Below are 12,575 nucleotides of genomic sequence, written 5' to 3' on the forward strand. Positions count from 1 at the left end.
TGGAGCACAGTGTGTGTGAGATGATGTCACAAACAAACACGGGCACTTGTGAGGAACAAAAAAAAACACCAAGCCATAACCACAGTGAGGCACATGAAAGCAACGAATATCAAAAATGTCTGAGAGAAAGAGAAAGGTTTGATGTTTACCTTGTGCTCTAGCACCACGGGCATGTTTTTTAATATGAGAGATGGATTTCTTTCAGTGATCGCTCTAACTGAACACAGAGGGAAGGAGGGAGAGAGAAAAGCAGTAATTAATTACCTATGTGAGCAATTGCATGGGGAAGACAATAAACCTGCCTGGTCGCCATGGATATGACATATTTGCTCTGAAAACAACACAATAATTAGCAAAGGAGGGAGATCCGGCGAGAATATGCTAACTCCAGGGTTTAAAGTGCCACTGATCTGTTCTCTGCTCTCCTGCTACTAACATGCCGAGGATAGCAACACTGTACATCAACAAAGGCACACCGTATGAGAAGAAATACACTATCCATAATTGAGGCGAATCATGTATCGTGTTTGAACAATAGACACCTTTAGGTCACACACATTCAGTGTTTTGTTTATGCCTCTTAAGATGTACAACACGAATTTACCAGAAGAGGAGGATGACAGAGAAAGCAAAAATGCATTTGAGATGCCAATTCTCTTCTGGAAAAGTAAAATTACATTTTGTGTAGTCTTTCTACAAGCAGATCCAGAAACTTTCCTGAGAAAACTTGCGTCCGTTTAAAAAGTAACTTAATGTTCAATCAAATTGACCTTTGATACAAGCACAAAACTGAAGCTCTCATTTCAACTCTCTCTCTTTCTCTCTCTCTCTCTCTGTGTCTGTCTGTCTGTGTTTGTGAGGTGAGGTGCTTATAGACTTTTAAATACACCATGGGTATAGCATTTTAGGCCTATGTTTAACATGCTTGTTATTTCTGTTGAAATGTTAAAGTATATGCATTAATTTTTTGTCAATTTACACGTTTGATATCTTCATCTCATTCTCGGTAAATAATAAGAAAGTGTTATCCATCTCATACTAAAGTCGTCCACTGGATCGATGTAGCCTGTAGCTGCACAGTACACCGTCTGTCGAAACGCTCTCCATCAAATAGCCTGAAGCCCAGACAGGTGGGATTCTTCCTTAGGTTTAAAGCAATTTAATAAGGCGGAGAGTAGCCAATCTACATGTATTCACTGCTAACTTTAATGCTCACCTGCCTGAGAAAGAATGTCTATCTGACACAGAATGTAGAAGGATATGAGGTGTCCACAGCAAACTTGATGCATTTTTTTCACTATTTACCACAGCCAGTTTACAAGAACGTCACTATAAAAACCTGATACAGTTATCCGAGTTCTCTTAAGACCATGCCGACCATTTTACGTTGAAGTTTGGTAAACTTCCGCATACACGCGGCAAATAAGCTCAAATATAGTTTCAGTGGTGTCATGATGACAGAAATATGAAGAACTGTAGTACCATGTTGTAGTTTCAAAGTTAAGTCACATGAATATACATCGGTATAGTTTCGATTTACACAATCACCTGTAAAGTTAGTGAATGGCCAAGGCTACGATAATCTACATAGCCTAATCTCGAAGGTCGACAACTTTATCGCGCAAAATTCACCATTGGGAAGGCTACCTGACTATACTGTACAATCCCTTACACCGCCTGTGTCGGTGCCGAGAGACTTGCCCTGGGTTGAGTTAATCACTGTCTGATTTGACAGTTTTGGCTACTGTACTGCCTATGTCCTGACTCAAAAGGATTGACGCTAGATAACCTGCTCGGTACTTTTAATCGCATAGCAAAGGCAAAGCGCTGTTTTACGCACGGAAAAAAATACATTTATCGTTCACTGATATACAACGTGCCGTCATGTTGCCATGCTTGACTAGGCTGTAACCAGAGCTGTAACATCACGCTTTTGGCAAACACACAAACATGAAGTTGCAGGCTACTTCTTGACAACTTGGGGATTGAAGCGACTTTTAATTTGGAGCCATACACTTGGTCGTTAAAGTTTACTGGTTTAGTCTCAGCTGTGCAATAGCTAAGTTATCAAGTACATTACACAAGTGATACCCGGTATATTTACCGGGTCGCTGAAATGGACCGCTCGTTGATGCTTGAGTTAGGGGGTATAGGGGTCCGGTGGCGCCTACCGTCCGTAAGGACAACTGATTTAGCATGAAACCGAGATAGATTCACTTATTTTACGTCAAGTTAAGGTCGTTTGGGTCTGACTCGACTAAAGCAAAACCATTTACTTTATTGGCTGTTAGCGTTTTAACTCATCTCTGAGGAACTGAAGGCGATAGTTGAGGCGAAAATGAAAACTCTTACCTGTACTTCGTCTTTCGGTGACTTTCTCACTTTAGGTGAAATGTGTGTTTAAGGTGGATGACATGAGAGCATGCGTGATCAAAGTTGCCTCGGTTTTTTCAGTTTTTCTTGTTTTATTATTGCATTTTCCTATTTCTAACATAGTGCGAGTCGCCCGGAAGATCTGCCCTGGAGACCGCTTCAAAGTGGGAAGAGGAGTCGTTAATTGAATTTCTCAGTTTAGCAGCTGTGAGGCGGAAAAGCTGGAACGGAGTACGATTGTGATTCACCCATTCAAGTCTTTCAGACCATAGTTACTTACTGTAACAGTTCATATAAAATACATTTGACAAACAAATGAAAGTCACTATTTGATGATTAGAGATGTGGCTTGCCTATCTATCAGCTGATGTTAAAATTATGTTAAACTTCACCTATAAGGTCACAAAGTCAAACGTTGTCAAGTTTCTGGCATTTATACTTCCCTTGTCAAACATGAAAGTAGGCCTACTTTCAGAAAAATACACCCATTTGTGTGGTATGTGGGTGTGTATGTGACTGTGTGTGTTCATGTGTGTGTTTGTGTGTTAAATTGACCCCTTACATCAGCACTTGTCTATCCTGGGAAGAACACACAGAGAGAAGTGAAATCTTATTGTGATGTGCTATGCTCTAACTTATGAAACAGCATGAGAATTTAATGTCCAAATGCAGCTGAGGGAATGTGCATTTTTACAGTTGAAAGCAGAAGTGTAAGAAAACTACTATTCCTGTTATGAGGCCACTTTAGAATATATCATGCAGATACAGGCCTCTCTGCTCTGTTCTTACAGCAAAATATTCTGGCCATAGGACGCCTCTGAGGGCATTTCTGGAACACAGCCCAGCAGCATCAGAGACGCTGTGATAATGTATTTTAAACTCGAACTTTCCCTTATCTAAATTCTGCAGTCTTGTGAACTATTGACAAACAGATTATTGCCAATTAGCAGTTTTGTGAGGTGCCCTGCTATACATAATAAAGAATCTAGGCAAGGATCAATAACAGCAGTCAACTAACAAGCAAGGTAGCTCTTTGATCTCTTAAGTTACTCTGGGTTTGGAGTGGGCAGTATTTATACACTCATGTACAAGCTCAATTTTGATGGATATGCTTCTTTGCCGTTGCGTCGGTTGCATCCTCTCAAACAAGACTTTGTGTACATATCCCTTCATGCTCGTTGCAAAATACCTGAGGATCAAACTGTATGAAATGATCCTCCAACAGGGCTCCGACCACAAAATTCCCTGAAGCTCTAGAGAAATATAAACATCGGAATCTAATGAAACAATATATTTGAGTGTTAGACGTTCATAACTCTAAAGTGAGTGGGATTTATGGTTGCTCAGTATGGATTGGATTTTTTTGCTACCAATTTGGACACTATAAGCATGTAATATTTTAACTTTTCTCAGCAGTGAGTAACCTTTCACACTCTCAAGTCATTAATTCTGAATAAAAAATATCTCAAATGTACCCATTAATAAATATTAGAGGACATGTTCATAGTTCAAATCCCCATCCCATTATTGGGAGTGGGGTATGGTTACAATTCGTACATATTTAATGTTGATGTAGCTCAGTCATGTTCTGCGGCTCTGATCGTGTCCTGTGGTTTAAACTGTCTGGGTCAACAGACTTCAAAACGCTCTGTTTGAACTGAGCGTTAATGTGTAGGGTATTTTGTGATGAAGACGGGCAATATCAAATTTCTTGTTCATTTCTTGAATCATTTATGATTAAAATGTTATCTTACAAGCGAATCCCAAACATATTGATGCAGAACAACCATTTTTCCCCCCATTTAAGAAGGTATCAAATAATTTTGGTGACGTGTACCCAGGCCATTTAACTCTACAACATATCGCTGGTGTAAGGTTGCAGGGAGAGGTAGCACATCCATCAGCTAGTTCTCCTGATGTAGCAATACTGCAATACAGAATAATAAAGGGGTACGAAAGACCAAAAATCAATACATTATCCTGCAGATCACTTCTGATTCAGTAATGATCCAGTACATTTATTGCTATGCATTGATTCATTAGGTTTGCTGTCAAGGGCAGACCCAACAAACCCCTGGCCTTCTGACTCCTTTGCCATTGCTATTACTAATTATGAAACATTAAAAGCTAATCACAAAGTATAGGACAAGATTATAAAAGCCATGCTGTATGGATGGACCACTTAGTGCAATTATTTCACCTTCTTTATCAAAGGGTCTCTGAACAGGTTGTGTGCATTCCTAACATTATGCAATGTTTTGATCATTTTATTCTTTTCCAGTTTTGACTTATTGTTGGACTGTATGAACTGTTGAAATACTCATGGCATTAACCTGTCCACGTTCCCAAATGTTAGTGTGTTAGGTCACACATTTTCATTTTGTGCATTGTAAGCAGACATGGTAATAGTGAGACTTGTAAATAATAATAATTTACACACTAACACACTACATATGGAAAAAATGTACACATGTAGTATGACGGTCCATTTTATATCATCCAACTGCCAAAACATCTCATGTATAGATTGTCCAATCTTATGAAAAGAAGGGCATTCTAAAAAATGGCAAGTTCCTGCAACATGAGCACAAGCAATAAAATCTACATTGTTGCAAAAGCAATTAAGGGGGGTCATTAATTGATCATAACCTTGCACATTTTTATGCACAGACATCTGGATGGTTTGCAGAGGAAATCCACATAAGAAGATTACAGTGTGATCAGCACGAGGTAGACTTGTGGAAGCCTTTTGAAATATATCCTTACGTTTGTCAGAGGCCTATATGCTGGATGTTCATACAGTGCTAAGCTCTTAGACTACTGAACAAGTATTCTAAGGGATATGTTGGCTTGCTCTGAGTGTAAGTGTAATGTCTGCTTGGCTCGAGCCTCTTCTTAGGTCATTAAATGGTGTTTTAAGAAGGATATCCTGCAGCTAATGTCATTTCCATGGCAGCAGTGAGATGAAATGACGAGCCTTAGCTACACAAGTCAAACAGAATCTATACACAAAGCGAGTAAGGATTTCATTTCACACAGTGTATGTCTGATTATGATAAGTATTTGTAGATGGACCAGTGATTTTAATAGTCTTGCCTCCTATTGCGGGATAAAAATAATTATGTTATATGAGTCCTGTTTTGCAACTGTACAAGATTTCATTGCAGGATATAGTTGCTGTTTTTGTTTCACATGTAATCATTTAACCACTGTGTTTTTATGAAGTGTTAGACTTGGTAATGACAACTGCTGTGTTGTGGATTGGAACCTCAATATGTGTGAGTGTGCACTTCTGTGAGCCAATTACAGTAACGCACGTACCACAGACTACAGCCGTTTCAAGGTGCAGCTCGACTCTCCCCCCATTCGGTCCAGTTGCACTGCATTTAGTAGAGGTCACTGACACCGACACAGTCTTAAACAGATTTCTGTGTGCACTCTCAAATAGAGAAATGTCATAGAGATGTCAGAGTGTTCTGTCACTGCCCGCTGCAAAAGGAAACCTTTGCAGAAAGAACCAGGCAGCCGTGATGCCCAACTCGACTCCCAAAGAACAAATATGTCTGTCAAATTCATCACATATTGTGACACACACGCCATGATAAATACAATTCACTGCGGTGCAATTTCATAAAAAGCTATAGGTATATCTTGCATATTGCCCATAACTGGATTTCAGCTCAATATTTTAAATTTCATAGTGCTTTAGTGTACACTCATCTATAAAATACAATTTCATTCAGAAAATGTCAATATTTTAAGTTCCCTCTCCCTCCCCCTTGCATCTCTCTCTCTTTTTCTCTCTCTCTCTCTCTCTCTTTCTCTCTCTCCTTTCTTTCTCCCTCTCTTTAATGGGAAAGTGACATTTTGCTTTAGTCAAACAGCTGCCCTCTGTGAGATTCCCAGTCATCCGGCAAAGGGAGGGAGATCAAGGTCGACTGTGATTCCCAGTCACATCGCATGGAAGGGCAGGCAACTGGCATTCACCTTAATTAGATAAAGACATGTACAAATGTCCTCTGGAAACAGGCGCCTGTCTCCACAATGGAAGCTAGAAGTGATGGCAGCTGCCCATGTTCAGTAAACAGGGAGCATTTCTGAAAGGTGATGGGGGAAATTGGAGTGAGGTGAGGAGGTGGGTTGGGGGGAGGCTGAAGAGAGGGTGGGGTGCAGTGGAGGGGTTGGGGGTGGGGGTGGGGGGGTTTGTCCACGATATGGACAGCTGTTCCTGTTTCCATCCGGAGCACCAGTTTGAAGTTAATGCTCTCGCCACTGTCTTGTGTAAGATTTGCTCCATGGGTGAGCACGGAGTGTAAGTCTGCGAGCGGCATTACGTCAGGCTTTAAAAGCCTCTGTGTTCGAACAGAGACATGCCCAAGCAGATATACAGTGGACCTTAAGGTCATCCATAAAACAGATTTCTGCAGGCACAACGCCTGGGATGCATCCTAATGACTGCATCCAAAAATATGGCACTTGGCAAACATATGGTAAACGCGTCAGCATATTCCGACATGTCTCGTACGCCACAATCTGTTTTTTCACTCTATGTACATGTCTGTCTGGTGCACACAATAACAGGTAGGTGGTTACTTCCTCAATCACTTGCACGGGAAATGGAGGTGTGGGGCTTTTTCAGAGCATTACAGCATTAGTAAATCAAAACATGGTGAAAATAGAGAAGGATACTCGCATTTCATTCAACGCATAATATTTCCAAAAAACATAAGGAACAACTCAACTCATGTGAAGGTTCACCATAGTCATGGTTCTTCTTCCATGTCAAGAACCATATAAGTAGCCTACCTTTATATTTGTATAATGCAGCATGTAACAAATTGGGAATTTCCTCCTTTAAATATTATCCCATGCCACACCACCATCATTTGAATATTGCAATTACCAAAAAAATATCATTCATTCATTCAATGGGAGACGGCTAATTAAAACTAATATGGATGATATTAATGTATTTATTAATACTGTCAACCAACAATGTTCGTCATCGGACCATATGGTGCTAATAAGATATCTGGGCACAGAGTTTAAAATCTAATTTTAATAAATTCTTAATCAGCTTGTGGGATACTGAAACAACATAGTTAATCGAAATGTGTGGAGTCAGCAAGGTCCTTTGCAGTCGTGGTCTTTAATAAGATTTGAGAGGCATTACAACAACACAGCAGTCAATGTCACGTTGAGCCGTTCCCTCTGTCTGTAACCCAAGTGTGTGTGGAGAGGGGGGAAAAGACAGGGAGAATTAAGAGCGCAGGGAGGAAAACATGGTCATCTGTTTCAAAAGAGCTGGAATCGGATCTCAGGGGGGGCCAAAAGAGAGAGAGAGAGAGAGAGAGAGGAGAGAGGTGTGTGTGTGTGTGTGTGTGGGGGGGGGGTGTCGGAGGTACTGTATATCACATATCATCCTCCTCTGATCGTTCACGCTTTCTAATTACAGAAGGTGAGGAGGGCCATCATTTTATCGTATTTGTTTTGCATCACTGCAAAAATAGAAAATGAGGGCTTGCAGAGCTGTCCCAATTTACTTCGTTTCGACCTTGATTAAAAGAAAATTAATTGCCACATCTCTCATTATGTTGCAGACGGCATTTGATGACTGGAATGGAGAAAACTAAAAAAAAAAGAAGAAGAAGAAGAAGCAGAGCAGAGCCTTGCAGGGAGTGTGAGCTCGACCCGCTTGTTCAGGAGACAACACACTTCTCTAATGATGAAAATAAACAGGCCTTTTAACGCAACCATCACAAGACAATGTCAAAGATATTAGTCTTAATATCACAGCTCTTTCCTTCATGGTGCTTAACAGTGGAGGAGACCTTGTAACTTTGGCATTCTTCATATCGCATTCCACTCGCCTGCAGAACAATTAAAAGCAGAGAGGCTGTTGGTGTATGATGCCTGTTTTGTCCTGGAGATAAAGCACGGATAGAACAGAGGAGGCAATAATGTATGCCTTTCAGCTGCAAAACTTTGTCTTTAGGATCGTCAGTTTTGATGTTGTGAAAATGCTTTTGCTTCAGATACATCTGAGACGATTGCATTTGATGGAATTTAATGAAGAATTTGATGGAATTTGAAAATGAACAAGAACATTTTCCCAAAAACTTGCTATATTCCACTTGCACTAATGTGCTTTGAGGGTTACCATAAATACTCTTCCACTGAAATTATTTCATGGTTCTATGCAAATCTATTCAAAGCTTTTATGTGTAGATGTAATAAGAGTTTTCAACATGGAAAACATTACTGTGCTATTCCACTTGCCACTTTCCCCCAGAAAATGTCAATCATAATGCTTGTTTTTGATTGTGAGTTTTTGACAGAAAATAGCTAACTGCGTCATTCCTGCTTCCTTCTCGCCCAAAACTGAAAATCTGTCTTTTATCTTCGACATAAATCTATTAGACTAATCTACCAAACCCCTCTCAAACCCCCCACCTCTCCCGGGTCCACTCCTCTATTTTGGTTAAGCCGCCATATGTCTCCGCGGATCAACTGTGGAACTTTTCACAGAGCGCGGTGTATGATTACATGAGAATTTCTCACAGACAGGGTCTCCAGAAGGGAGCAAAACGCGAAATGCTATTTTAGAAACGAAATCCTCTTTCACGCGGCCACTGCACCTGTCCCAGTCTGAGACCGCCGGGGGGCCAGACGACCAATGGGGACAAAAGTGGGCCTCCAAAACACACACACACACACACACACACACACACACACACACACGGCCCGACACAGACACACACACCTCAGTCTGAAATATTTATTTGCCCGCTGATACACTCCTCGACTGGGATGTTGTGGGGAGGTTCGGAGTGGAGGTTGGCCGGGGTGAGACAAAGGCTACACTGTGCCCGGTACACTTGTTCCAGTATTCTAATCTACACTCCTCCGTTGGGGCTTCTTTCCCCCTCAGCTGTCTGACGCGCGTTCCGCTCCCTCTGCCCACAGGCGTTTGCTCGCTCGCTCGTTCGTTCGTTCGTTCGTTCGTTCGCTCGCACGCTCGCTCGCTCGCTCATTCGCCGGCCCCTCGGCTCGCTCGGCGCCCGCCAGTGCTCTCCTGTGGCCCAGCGCAGCGAACGCCCATCCATCCGTGCTTCAAACTCAATCAGCGCCAATGGAAATGAGAACCCTATTGTTGGGTCTGGCACTGATATGTGGCAACAAGTGAGGCATGTATTTTGATAACGTCGCCGCCGCCGCCACCGCCGCGATGGGCCGAGAGGGCGTACCGTGTACGTCGCATGAAAACTAAATGGAATTATGTTGAGAACAAAAAGAGAAAAAAGGGAGGGGAATGGCAAGAAGTGCTGTCTTCATTTTATGACATGCAAAACTCATGGATTTGCATCAGTGCCTTGCCTATCTGGTAAAGTTGCATTCCTGCATAGTTTTGGCCACCCCTCATGTACCGAGAGCTCATAAGCTATTATTGAGAATTACTGTAGTTGGAAGAATAACCTTACCTGGGAAGGAACATGTGATAGTGGCCTAAAGCATGAATGCAAATCTTCATAGACACATCATTTTCTCTTGATAAGGCAACTGTGTGAATAATGTGAACAATAGGACACATATATATACGTAGGTGTAAGTGTCCATGTTTATATTCAAATCACATTGGAGGGATATTATGGTGTAGCATCGGTGCAATCAAGTAATGACAGTGTGATAGTGTGATAGATAGAGTGGGGACTTAGGTCTCCTACATCAGACATGGTTGGATGAGTGGAGACATATGAGGGATGGGATGGAATGGAATATTTCAAAGGCAAGTCAACAAGTCTCTGTTCTATCAACAATTTGCGTTTCTTCCAAAGATGTGATTCGGTTGACAATCAGGGAGAGAACAGAGGGAGAGTAGAGGAGGGCTTCTCAGTCCAGTCCAGGCATCTCGGACTGAAAACCGCCATCTGACTGCCCAATGAGCATATGGCAAGAGGCTCACTACTTCAGTCTGTAGAAGCATTTCTTAACATTTATCCTATCTCCATTCTGGGCCATAGCCAGTGGGAGATCTGGAAGATGGGCATTGGACAGAGGCCCTGAAATCTTCTTGAGAATGTTTTATTGACTTTGACTTATGACTTTGAACTATTTCTATTTTTGTGGCACCATCCCTGTCTCTATGAAACATCATCATCTGTGTCCATCATCAAGATTGTGTCACCGTAGTGGTGGTGGTGACAAAGTTATCTAGCATGCATGTGTTGTTTCGAATATTGCGTGAAGTATTACGTGTCATCTTCATCCTTATCAAAGACAGGAGGACTGTTGTGTGGGATATGCACAATGCTGGAGGCCCAAGGCAGGCTGGTTAGTGACACAATGAAGAGAAACCCGGCAGCAGCATTTATCTACCAGAGGGAAGCCTGAGCCAGAAGTCTCCCCTCCCTCCCTCTCTCCTTCTCTCTCTCTCTCTCTCTCTGGGGTAAAGTTGCGTCTCGCTGAGGACTGTGCAACAGACGGACGGACGGTGGCTCGATTTTTTTTTTTTCCTGTAATGAAACGACAGGGGAGGGGAGACAGGTATTTAGGCTACATCTGGTTTGACCACATGCTAGGTGAGGATCCTTGAGAGCCCAGTTAAATCTCAAGTGCTCCCCTGATAGACTCTTTATTTTATCCTGGAGGCTTTTCTCCGGTGGAATCCACGCGCTCACTATACACGACAGTCTCAGCTACAGCTGCCATGTTGGCAACGCAGCACCCCGTTTAATACCATGTCGTAATAAGGGGGTCAACTATGCTACCCCCTATGTATGCGAGCGAGCGAGAGAAGTTGGCAAATAAAGCACGACTTTCTTTTTTTTGGGGCCTGAACATGTAGGCCGGAGCACAAAAGGTACACCATGTGCCTGGTGAATGTCTCTATTTCAGATAGCAGTAAATCCTTCTGCCCCTCTCGGCCTGCTACAACACCACCCGCACAACCCACACCCCCACACCCCCACCCCCCCTGCCCCCCGGCCCCCTCTCTTTTCAGATATCGTCCCATTGAAAGTGTTCAGTTTTAGGACACAGGGAGGTCACACCTGTTGTGGAACTTGATAGAAGGCTTATTTATAAACTTTCAGAGCTCCAGATTCTTCCTTCAGTGAAAACGCTGACATATGTGGACAGGAGTGAGGGGGGGTATGAATGAGGGGTGGGTGGGGGGGTTGGCAGAAATGAAGAGGAGGGGTGGTCAGCTGAAAAGCTTGTTTACGAAAAGTGCAGCAACTGGAAAATCCATAAAACTCTGAAATGATGAAATTAACAAGCCATCTGATCAAAGGGACAAGTGACAGGGGAGGGGACGGAGCTTCAGTATAAGACTACTAAGCCCCTTTTACTACTCGTATAACAGTAGAACTAACTATTAAAATAATAAAACAGAAAGTTACTGAATTAATGTGTGGATAAGACATTTGGGGATGTTTTAGCACTCAAATCTTTTACCGTGTCCCTGACACAAACATTCCACAGATCTGAAGTTTGGCTTGTGAATAGAAAAAAAAAAAGAAAGAAAGAATGATTTCAGACCCTTTCAAGTTTCACAGAAACCCAAAACTGTTTTTCTAATGACTAACAGAAATGTAAATCAACCGAGCGCTGTCTGTGTCTGTCTGAAGAAGAAAATGAAATACCGCTTCATTTTGTACAAAGTGCTTAAATCATGGCAGGCTATATATGCGACGTGACCTCAACCAATGACACTTTATTGTCATTTGAACAAGAAAGAACACACAAAGACACTCACACCAACCCACACTAAAATACACACACAAACACACACCCACACACACACAGTCACAGTCACACACACAAACACAGACACAAACACACACCAGCTGCTGCTATCTCACAAAGGTTAAATGCCTCTCTTTGCTCCCGAAAAAAGGCAAACAGCATTAGGGACTGGCATGAGGGGGTCTTAATATATTGCCTAAATTTAGTTACTGAGTTATGGCCCATGGGATATTTGGGTGGGATCGAGTGACGTATGAAAAGTTCTAGAAATGCTGAGTGGATTTGCAGTATAAGGAGGAATATTCTGGCAATGGGGGAGATTGTAGTCGGTGACAGATAGCCCGACAGGTGCTGCGGGCAGCAGCCCAGTGTCAGATGAACCACTCATTTAGAAATGTGAAAGTTGATGACTTTTTTAGTGCTCATGTAACACTTTTTGTGTTTTATACATCCAT

The sequence above is a fragment of the Sardina pilchardus genome, chromosome 7 (genome assembly GCF_963854185.1).
Source record: "Sardina pilchardus chromosome 7, fSarPil1.1, whole genome shotgun sequence".
NCBI classification, from domain to species: Eukaryota; Metazoa; Chordata; class Actinopteri; order Clupeiformes; family Clupeidae; genus Sardina; species Sardina pilchardus.